At 42.2% G+C, this 11601-nt stretch overlaps 1 protein-coding gene across 9 annotated transcripts in view; it reads right to left on the reverse strand.

The window, feature by feature from the left end:
- BLTP1 (bridge-like lipid transfer protein family member 1) overlaps nt 1-9861 on the reverse strand; it is a 235966-nt gene extending 226105 nt beyond the window's left edge. For 7 of the 9 annotated variants that reach the window (XM_077140145.1, XM_077140146.1, XM_077140147.1 and 4 more), the window contains exon 1: nt 9657-9755. The gene's annotated coding sequence lies outside the window, so the exon portion shown is untranslated. Of the gene's footprint in view, nt 1-9656 lie in introns of all 9 variants that reach the window. The other 2 variants (XM_077140153.1, XM_077140154.1) reach the window with 2 other exon arrangements.
- Between the last annotated feature and the right edge of the window lie 1740 nt (nt 9862-11601).

The following is an 11601-nucleotide window of genomic DNA, read 5'->3' on the forward strand; positions in this document are numbered from 1 at the left end:
GGTGATGGCTGAAAGGAAATATGGATGAGAGGGCCTTCATAACCACAGCCTACCCAAAATCCCTCAATCCCACCCCACCTCAACCAGAATTACTTGATTACCTCTAGGGAGGAAAGTGGGAAGAATCTGGAAAAACCATCTCTTTTCACTTTCATCTCTATACTTGCCTCTAAGCCCTCAAGAAAACCTCATCTACTAGTTAATCCTCTCCCAAGTCTACATCATTACTCTAAACCAAATGTCACCCTATAATATGCCATGGGATTGAGATGTTGGGGAATGAACCATATTCTTCACAGAAGGCATGTTGAGATCCCAACCCTCGGTCCTGTGAATGTGAACCCATTTGAAAAGAGAACCTCTGAGGATGTTTTTAGGTAAGGCATGCCCAAACTGAATGAGGCTGGACCTTTATCCAACATGGCTGAAGTCCTTAAAGCCAAAGGAAATTGGACCAAAAAGGAGAAGCCACAGAGAGCAGCCATAAACTGGAAGAGAAAGGTGAAGATACTACCATGTGCACTGCCATGTAACAGAAAAGCCAAGGACCAAGGAATGCCAGCAGCCAACCCCAGAATGCCAGTCAGTCTTTAGGGAGAAAGCACCGGCTTACTGACACTTCTATTTTGGACTTTTCCTAGCCTCAAAACCATGAACTAGTAAACTCCCATTGTTCAAGCTACTCACTCTTGATGGAGAAGTCACAAAATATTGCCAACATGGCTGCCGTGGCTGATGAAGGCAACACAAAATGGCCTAACCCGCGACCGGCTTTCTTCCCGGAACTGGCGGTGGTTCGCGCCAAAAGCGCTAACCTTAAATCTGCCCTCCGCCCTAGCAACAACGGCCACCAATCCCCGTCTGACACGTGTCCCTGCATGCTCCCAGCCTATATAAGCCTGTGCACTTCCTCAATAAAGCGGACGCCTTCCACTCATCCCTGAGGGTTGTCTCCTGAGTCGTTTCTTCATGACTGTGTGCTCTGTGTCTGTGTGCTTGATCAGTACGGCCGCTTACCCCCAGCCATCAGCTACCCAACATACTCTATGGGATTTGTTCCAGCATTCCAGAATCCAAAGAATGGAGAAATAAGGTTTTCCTGTATCAGACTGAAACTGGATTATGTCTATACAATATTACATATAACCTGAGAAGACCTCGTTATGAAGAACCATGGCTTTCTCTGGAACTGTCATGGGATTTTACGTGGAGTGACAAAGTAAGAGTGCATGACAACGTGGGGTTATTTTTGCTTATTCATTCAATAAATACTTACTGAGCTTAAAAATTCTACCATATAGCTAAGGAGTTCTGAGTATCAAGTGTAAGAGCTACGGAATTTACACTAATATTGAGTAGACTGTCTGACAATATAGAAAATGGTGTTTGAATAATTACCTATATTTTAGCACTTATCATACTATGCTGTAATTATCAGTTTAAAAATCTGTCATCCCCTGTAGACTGCTGCTCCTTAAGGATGGGCTTGCCCTATTATTTGAATGTGCAGTACCCAAGAAAGTTTCTTGTATACTACAGTCTCTCTAATAAATATTTCCCTCATAACTGAACGAAATAAATGCATCATTATGAAAAGTGCACAATTATGAGCTATTGCCAAAGAGAAGCAAGTAGTTACAATGTATTTAGGACCAAAGAGATGAAAATGATCTTTCTCACCCTCAGGAAAATTTGATTTTCATTGCTTGAGTTTAAGAAGTGAAGAGGATATTCAGGACAAATCTGAGAGAAAAAAATTTAATCATATGCAAATTCCTCGTGTGTAACAATGAAAACACAATTCTTTGTATAAAGGTTAGTCACATATTTTCAAACCATTATATTGAAGTTCCCTGAATTTAATCACAGTTCCTTTTCTATGAAGGAAACTCTCTGTATTTTGAGGATTGGAAAATAAATCAAATTTATTTATTTATAGTTTCCCTTTGAACTTGATCAACATTCACAATATTTTAATCATCATGATTAAGAACCTATTAGGAGCATTACTGTATACTAAAAATTCTGTCAATTATGCACTGTTTGTATAATCACGTCTGCACTTCTTACTCATAGGCCAAATATAACTCATCTACATTAACTATTGCAGAATATACACTTATTTAAAAACTTTTCAGCTACTATTTGGTTTCTGCACACCCATAACAAATTATATGGTTTCTGCACACCTATAAAAAATTATCCTGAGACACCTTTGAAGGGTTCTCAATTTCAAAATCACTTATCTCCTTATCTCCTCCTACTGTTTCCACAACAATTAAGAAACCAGGTAACAAACCCAAAATCTCAAAGGAATACCACCATAGAGGAAGTGCCTGGATGAATTGCTTATCTAACCTAGAGCATAATACCCAAAATAAAATAAAGCTCAGATCAGATCATAACGCTTTTATACAAAATGAATTTTCAATGAATGTTTTATTCTCTTGAACTGTTTCTAAAATGACCCAGGTAGTCTGAACACTGAGTTTGTCATGCTCCTTCCAACTCCATGATGCTACACATATAAACTATACAAAATACAGACATGACTAACGCAACTGAACCTCTCACATAAAAGATACATACAGGGCAGGCAATGGTGGCACAGTAGCAGAGTTATCACCCGCCTTGCCGGAGACCCGGGTTCAATTACTAGTGCCTACCCAGGCAAAAAATAAATAAATAAATAAAAGGATATATGTAAACTTTATACATCTGAGATAGTACTAGGATGTACAGAGTTTGGCAATACCCGTTAATCTTGCAGTGATTTGAAAGGCATTCTTTGACTAAAACATTTTATACATCAGGACACTACAAGGCCTGAAATTCCACAATTCTTTCCTTTAAACAGAGTACCAACCAATACTCTCTTTTAAAATGCAAATATATCTTTAGAGAATTTCAAAAATAGCTCCCATTATTATATCAGTGTTATTAGTGTAAATTAATTCATTAGATTACTTTTCTCATTAACAAGAAGACCTAGGAATATCTCAAAAGGCCTGAGATTGCAGGGGATGTAAAAACCTTGAAAAAGAAGACAGTGGGCTACAAAACAAATTTAGCCACTGCTATAATTTTGACCAGGACGGTTATGTGTAGATAAAGTAAAATTATATTAATTTCCTATTCTGTTCAAAAAGTACATAAAATAGGCAATCATCTTTAGGATCAAACAGATTAGGTATAATCCTCTCTACCTAGAAAGAGTCAGTTCAGGTCCCTTTCAATACTGGGATACTATATTCAACAAACAGTTTCACCTGTCAACTAACTATAAAACACAATAGACATAAGTTATAAAATAACATTCAATCAGAAATAATAGAAATAGTCTGGTATCCTGGAAATGGAAAGCTCATTTTATTCCTTTCTTAGCTGTGAAACAGCTTCAGCAAGTTAGCGAATCTCAATGAGCCTCTGTTTCCTTCTTGTAAAATGGCCATCCCTTCCTTGAGGAGATGCTAAAAGCATTAAAAACACAGAACAAACATAAAACTCCAAGCACAGTACTTAAGAAGTAACATTTATAGCAGTGGTAGCTAAGCTACTATTATTAATGTATTAAAAGAAAAAAAACAGTTCAACAAATAAAGGTAAAAGCTAAAAACAATAAAATGCAGTAAACCATGATTAAAATGTTTCTCATTCTTTACACAATATACAAGAGAATACACACACACACACTTAAATAATAATAAGATTTTACAAACAAAAGAAGTGAGTGGGCATAAACAACAATCAACAATACATTAAGTTAACATCAATAACGCAATTCTACAAATACCAGGGAGGATGATTCTCAGAGGCAAGCCACTTTGTCTCAGAGACAAAGCACACTAGCTACCAGGCAACTGTTGCAAAAGAGATATTCAGTTATGTCAACTGCCAATTTAAACACTATAACATCATTAAGCTACAAACTAGTTCCGTCATTTTATATAGAGAATTTTTAAGCATCTAAGTTAATCATCTAACAAAAATGCCGAACATTAGCACACCACACTCTATAGCCAGAAATGTATGCTGGTTCACCAAAATCCTTATTAAAAGCAAAATATTTCTTAAAAATCTGCAGAAAATATATCTACCAAAAGAGAAAAGAGAGCTAACTCCAACCTCTCCAAATCTAGAATAAAAACCAAATTTTTACACACTACTCTTTTCTAATAGTTAACCAGAACTAAATACTACCCTCAGCAGATTCCTTAACATGGAAAGTAGTAACAAGATATTAACAGAAATTACAATGAATGAAAGATTTAATCCTCCCACTTCTACATCCCATAAACTGATTTGTGATAGGGTTTCATTTTCATTTTGTATTAGCCAGTAAACACACTCTCCAAGTTGCTTTTAATCAAGAATGCAATATACCATTTTCATTTTTATTTAAAATAATCCAAAAGGTATAACGCTAAAAAGCTAGCAGCAGCGCAGTAAAATTCTAAAGAAGGTTTCTTGTAATAAAACTATTCCCATTTTCCCATCTGGTCCTTAAGCTTCCCTCAAGCCACTCCAGTCAGAAAACACCACCCACTAAATAAATATCCAAACTACTCATTCAGTAAAATAGGGTTTTGGGACTTGGGAGAGAGGGAGGAAGAAAGTGACTATGTTCATCATATTAAGTTCAGAAAAAAATATTTTTGTTAGTATTTTATTATGCTGAGAGCCAAACATAACCATTTAATAGCCAGTACCTTTGAGTTGAGAATATTGCTACAACTGAAACTGAACTTAATGTTAGTACAACAGAAAAAAGGCTACTTCAAAAAGTTTTAAGGGGCTATAACCTGTATAATACTACTGGTGATGTTTGGCACAGTATTTTAAATGGAGATGGAGTTAGACATAAATATATTTTTTATATGCATAAAAACTGACAATTTACAATAAGGCATAGTCTAAAGTATAGACTAAATGTTTTGGTCAATATTATCTCACTTTTTCAAATTTTCCTTTCATAGCATTAACTCACAATTAAAATGGTGAAATACAGTTACCATAATAATGGCTAAAATTTATTCATTGCTTGCTATGTGCCAGGCAGTATTCTAAACACTTTACGTGCTTTTACTCATCTCATGGATGCAAGAAACTCCCCAACTACAATTCTCCATTTTACAAACGAGAAAACCATGGTGTTGAGAAGCTAAACAATGTGCCCGAGTGGGCACAGACACAGCTATGATACAGCAAAAACTTGGGATTTAAAGACCGATTGGCTCCAGAGGTCTATGTTATATTGCTGCTCACATGTATGTTGATGGAATCAATCGGTAATTATCTCTTAGTCCTCATGGCTTTTCATGAAAAGTGAGTTCTTTCCTCCAGTTCTAGAGTTCTGGTTTTGGAACTAACAGAAATGCTACTAAAATGCATATTTTGGTAGAAAAAAATCTTATTTTCCCAACATGACATTTTTTTCCCCTAAAAGGACCTTGACCTTCTATTAAATTCTCCATTAAATAAAAGATCAGCAATCCTTCTTCTTTGAATAAACAGAAGGGGAATACATCAAGCTAGAGAGCATAATCAGTGGTAAAAGAGGCCACACTGTAAAAATGAACCAAATCTGACTGAACCACCTCCCCACATTTCTGCACCTCATCTTCACCTCCTGGACATTAAAGCTATTTACATATTTTTAAAGAGCTCATTTGCCCCCCAAATAGACCTGACAATAGAAGGTGTGTGGTGGTTTTAAATATATGTCCAAAAATTGTTTAAGTCTCTTTCAAGAGGTAGAGCTTAATTCACCTCTCAAGTGTGGGTGAGACCGAATTCCAAAAGAATATAGCAAAAATCACTGCGTGAGACTAGGTCAAAATGGCAAAGCAGCTTCCTCTTTGCTCCATCTCATGGATCAGTGGCTCCTGGAGAAGTTAGCTGCCTGGTGAAGCAATACAGAGAAGGTCCACATGCTAAGGAACCGAGGAAGTGAATGAACCATCATGGATGCAAGTCCTCCAGCCACAGCTGAGTCCCCAGAAGACTGCAGTTCCAGCCAGCATCTTGGCTTACAACCTCATGAGAGACGGGCACTGAAGAACTCAGTTTAGTCACTCCCATATTCCTGACTCATGCAAACTCTGAGATAACAAATGCCCATTGTTTTAACCCACCACATTTAGTGGTAATTTGTTACTGAGCAATAGATAACTAATACAAGGTATGAAAATTGTCAAGGTATCTCTACACCAATGGTTTATACCTGCCATTTTAAACTAAATCACCCTTATTCTTATCTCCCTTACCAAAAATCAGGGGTCTAGAAACATACCAAGCACGTAAGTGAACCACTTTCTCTTTCTACCTTAAATAGGAGTCTTTTGAATGGATTCTACAGGGCAACCTCTACTCTGCCTCTTATAAATTTATCATTCATAATCCTTATTCCCTCCTTCCCTCCAATCTCAGAAGTCTATCGAAAGTACCCTTGACCTGTATGTACCCTTGTATTACATCCCTTAATCAGAGATTTAACTTCACCAATTATGCTCCCTCATTCTTATGTTTTCAAATTCTTTCTGCTGGTTTTTTATACTCAGCAAATAGTTATTGTAAATATGTTCATACTGCTCATGCTTTTAAAACAACAAACACCCTCTCTCAAACTCCTATCTCTAACTGTCCCTTCTCTATCCCATTTACAACCAAACTTCCTGAAAGAGTAAAGGGCACTGCTCCATCTCCTGATTCCATCTGTAAAGGCGTTCCTGCTCAGGCCAACCAAGGTTTCCTCACCGACATGTCCAGTAGGAAAATTTCCTATCCTGGTTTTAATGGACATCTCAAAAATATCTAATACTCATTCCTTTTCTCCAAATTCATTTCATCCACGGTCTTTTCTGATTGTCTTGGTTTTCTCTTACTTCCCTGGCCTCTCCTCCTTTGAGGAATGTTTTTCCTTCACCTAACCCTTAAATTTTAGTGTTCCCTATCTTCACTTCTCTTCTGTTATCTCCCTAGGTGATCTCATCCATTTCCATTGCTTATGATTATCATTTATAAACTGTGACTCAAAATTTACAGCTGAAGCTGGGTCTTCCTTAACTCAGACCCAACATACAACAACTGCCTAGTAATATTTCTTGAAAGTCACACATGCCTCAAACAACCCCAAACTGAACTCTTCTTCTACATCCATGTTCCCCAATTTACTCCTCTTCCTTTATTCCTATCTCACTTAATAGCCTCAGAATCCACTGTTTCCCAAGTCAAATACCAGAAAATGTGTTTTATTAATTCCACAATATTTATTAAACATTAATTATGCACCTAGAAATCACTCCGACTCCATTAAACCCTATCCAACCTCCTTCACATCTAACTAATCCATCTCCATCTGGTAATTCCTGTTTGCACTGCTTTAATTCTGGTTCTAATTTTCCACCTAAATTATTGCAATAGCCTCTAACTGATGACCATGCTTCTAAATTCACCTCCCTCTAATTCACCATCCAGTCCACTGAATGACTGGCCATGTCACTGCCATTTTTCCTATATAAGTTCCCCAACATCTTCTCAAATTAAAGAACTAACTTCACTAACATCTCATGAAAACTTGAAATTCTGCCACTACCTTTAACATGAAAAACAGTATGCCAAAATGAAGTTTATAACATTCCTAGTTTCTCACTGTACTTAAAGTAGCCCTAGTAGAGTACCTTGCTTTATTAACTAAAATAACAAAAAAGATGTATTATAAATACAAACATTTACCATGTGTTTAATGCTAAATAGCTAAATTACTAAACTGTGATTTTTTAAAAACTTAGGCAAAAATAGTTACACAAGTCTTTTTTCAAAGTCCATAATGCTGTTTTTCCTTTTCCTTATCTTCAGCAGGCCATTTTAGTGTTTCATCTTAACAAACCTTAAAAATACATACATTTTAATGAATCATACGAGTTATTCTGGTTTTATTAGCAGTGTTATCACATCAAATCAAATTATTTAATTTCACACATACACAAGGGAACACTTTTACATCATCACATTCCTTCTTTAAAAATTCCAAAGAAAAGCTGTAAAATCTAGAATAAGACCACAATTCCCAATCTATGGCCTTCCAAGGGTTTCAAAATCACTGTAATTATGGAAAGAGATTGGGTTTCACAGCCAGAGGGTTCCAGTGAACCCTGGCTTTCTAACACCCCCAAATTGAGGCCCTGGGAAATTTGTTCTCTCAAACTGGAGGGTCCTTGCTGACACGGATGGTGCCTGAGTTTGCTTCCTAGTTACAGCACCTGGCCCACGTTTCATCAAATGAAACAGGTGTTTATGAAAATCGTGTGGCAAACTCTCAAGACGCTTGGGAGGCAGCACAGAGGACTTGGGGTCAGTGAGCCAGCATTAGGTTACTGATCTGAATCACAGCTCTGACCTGCAGCAAGTTACTTTAGAGCCCCAGGCCTCTTATTTTAGAAGCTGGTTCCTTCTTGGATAAAATGTGAGTATTAATAGACATTACATGATAGGATTGCTAGGATGATAAAATGAGATCATATTATGTCCACAAAACCTGTACCATTCGATAGGTATATAAAATAAATGTTCTGGTCAATTCGTCTATTTGTATCCTCCGTCTAGTTAACTGAGAATAAGTCAGCTTTGTTACTATGCTAGGTGTGAAAACAACCACAGAAAACCGGGGCAACATACAGGCCTGGACACTGTAAAACTCACGATTTTCAGACAAAGGAAATTTAAAAGAACCCCTGCCCCTCAACAGACGCCTCTGTCTTTCTAATGCCAAAAATAAGGACACTGAAACTCGCGGAAGGAAAATCAACCTCCCTTCACCTCTGACCAAAGAACACGGTTTCCGTTGACAGAAGTTTTTTCCCCAGCAGAGTGGCGCAGCCCCCACCCCATGCAGCCCCCACCCCGGCGCAGCCCCCACCGCGGCGCAGCCCCCACCCCATGCAGCCCCCACCCCATGCAGCCCCCACCGCGGCGCAGCCCCCATCCCGGCGCAGCCCCCACACCATGCAGCCCCCACCCCGGCGCAGCCCCCACGCAGCCCCCACCCCGGCGCAGCCCCCACCCCGACGCAGCCCCCACTCCGGCGCAGCCCCCATCCCATGCATCCCCACCCCATGCAGTCCCCACCCCATGCAGCCCCCACCCCGGCGCAGCCCCCACGCAGCCCCCACCCCGGCGCAGCCCCCACCGCGGCGCAGCCCCCACCCCATGCAGCCCCACTCCATGCAGCCCCCACCGCGGCGCAGCCCCCACCCCATGCAGCCCCCCACCCCATGAAGCCCCCATCCCACGCAGCCCCCACCCCGACGCAGCCCCCACCGCGGCGCAGCCCCCATCCCATGCAGCACTCACCCCGACGCAGCCCACCGGCGTCCCGCCCAGGCCGAGGCCGAGGCCGCGGCCCAGCGCGCCGTCCACCACCGCGGGGCAGCTCCCGCGTCCAGACCCCTCTGGCCGCACGCCCCTTCCGGGCCTTGCCCAGACCCGACACCCGGCTACGCGTCCCGGCGCCGCAGACAAAGGCGGAAAAGGCACGAAACGAGCCGCCGCCAGCGGCCACGACCAAGCCAACCCTCCCGGAGCCCGACCAGGATCCGTCCCGAGACCTGGAGAGAGCGCTCGCTGCCCAGCCCCAGGCCGCCAGGCCGGCCCCTCACCTGGGAGGGCTCCGGCCTCTATCCCGGGCAGCCGAGGGCCCCGGGAGGCGGCAGGAGCAGCGCCAAGCCTGACACAGCCCGCGGAGCGCTGCCCACACCTGCACCCTCCAGCTCGGCCGCCCCAGGTCCAGCCCCGGCCACAGCCGCGGACACCGAGGGGGCGGAAGACAGAGGAGGAGTCCGCGCAGCGGGCCCGGAGGCACTGCGGCTGCGTCGAACGGCCACGTCTAACGTCACGGCGCCGACGCCTTGCGCCTCGCCGAGCCCCTCCCAGGAGCCCGGCGTCGCCCCTCCTTCTGCCGCAGGTCCCGCGGCCTCTCGGCTGTGGGCGGAGCCTGCTGCAGAGCCCCGCCCAGGAACCCAGCGTCGCTCCTCCCTCCGCCTTCAGGTCCCGCAGCCCCTCGGTTGTGGGCGGAGCCAGCCGCTGAGCCCCGCCCAGGAGCTCGGCTGTGGGCGGAGCCTGGGCGGCAAGAGAAGGGCGAGGTGGGTCTTAAAGCCACCGCGTTCCCCTAAAGAGAAACGGTGGCGGCCGTCCGTAGACCGGGAAACTGATGAGCTCAACAAAACCAGAAACAGGAGCGCGGATAGGAAATGAATCCGGAATACAGAAAGATACTTTCTGTCTCGACCCTCCGGGGCGCTCGGTCGTGTGCGTGTACCACCCTGAAGCTCACTAAATCCGAGCCTCTCGGATGAATGAAAAGTGGGTTCGAAGTCACCATTTGTAAAGAGAAAGTCTCCTATAGTATTTAGTGAGTGAACCAAGACAAATGACTTCCTGGAGTGAGAGGCTTGCCATACATTTATTTTACGCATTAGTAAGAGAAAAGTGGGGAAGTCTATTGTCGGTGGAAGCTTTGGGGTCGCGGGCGGGGCCGGGCTGTGACACGCACAGACGACTCGAAGTCGCCGCGGCGATACTCCAGCAGCAGGAACAGAGGCCCGGCACTAGTCAGAACTGCACACTCGACCGCTCGTTCAATCCTCTTAAAGTCCTGTATTAGGTGCTCTTATTATGTCTCTTTATCCCTGTATTACAAATTGCAAAAGGCACAGAGAGGCAGTACAACCTGCCAAACTGGAGAGCCAGGCTTTGAATCCAAGAGTGGGTCTTAAGCATCACAGTATATTGCCCCTTAAATTCTAAATGTCTAAATCTGTAATTCTGACTCTAACCCCAAGTTGAAATACCACATCTCTTAACATTTCCATTTGGAGTTCCCACTGTTACCTTAAAAAGGAACAGATATAAACCAAATTTAAGATAAAAGCCAGAAAAGTTTAAACACAAGAGATGTAATTATTTCCTTCATTTCCCTTTCCCCTAGACAAGATAAGCCACAATTTATCATGCCGCAAGTGTTCTATATGCCACCACTGATAAAACAAATGAGAGTTAAGTTACATAAAATGCCAAATGTACCTTAGGAAAACCACAATTGCTAGCCAATGAGCCAACATCTTATCTCTCCCATGAACTCCTTCTACTGCCTTTGTAGGTGCAGTCGTTCCACAATTCATTAATCGTCTGTCTCTATATCGCAGTTATTCAAGTGGCAGTGTGAAAACTATTTCAAAGCCTTTTTAATTTTGGTTCTTCATGTCTCTGTTTTTCTTAACCACTTTAGTCAAGATATATTTAATTAACATCTGCCATGCCAGACACTGGATTAAGGTCTGCAGATGCAGAAATAATCAAGATAGGTACAGCTTCTGCCCTGAGGAGCTTATGGATAGTAGAGATAAATAATTCCAACGTAAAAATTCTGATCTATGATGACAATATGATGATTCCTGTTTACAATACTTTTCTCCCTTCTCCCCACCCAACCCCACGTTAAGTTCAATCACTTTTAACTGTGTGTGATAGGAAACTAATATAAGTTGATCTAAGTGAACATTAGAGGTTGACTGGCTTCAAGTTGGCATAAAGCTCCAAACCACA

The sequence above is a fragment of the Tamandua tetradactyla genome, chromosome 22, assembly GCF_023851605.1.
Source record: "Tamandua tetradactyla isolate mTamTet1 chromosome 22, mTamTet1.pri, whole genome shotgun sequence".
NCBI lineage: Eukaryota > Metazoa > Chordata > Mammalia > Pilosa > Myrmecophagidae > Tamandua > Tamandua tetradactyla.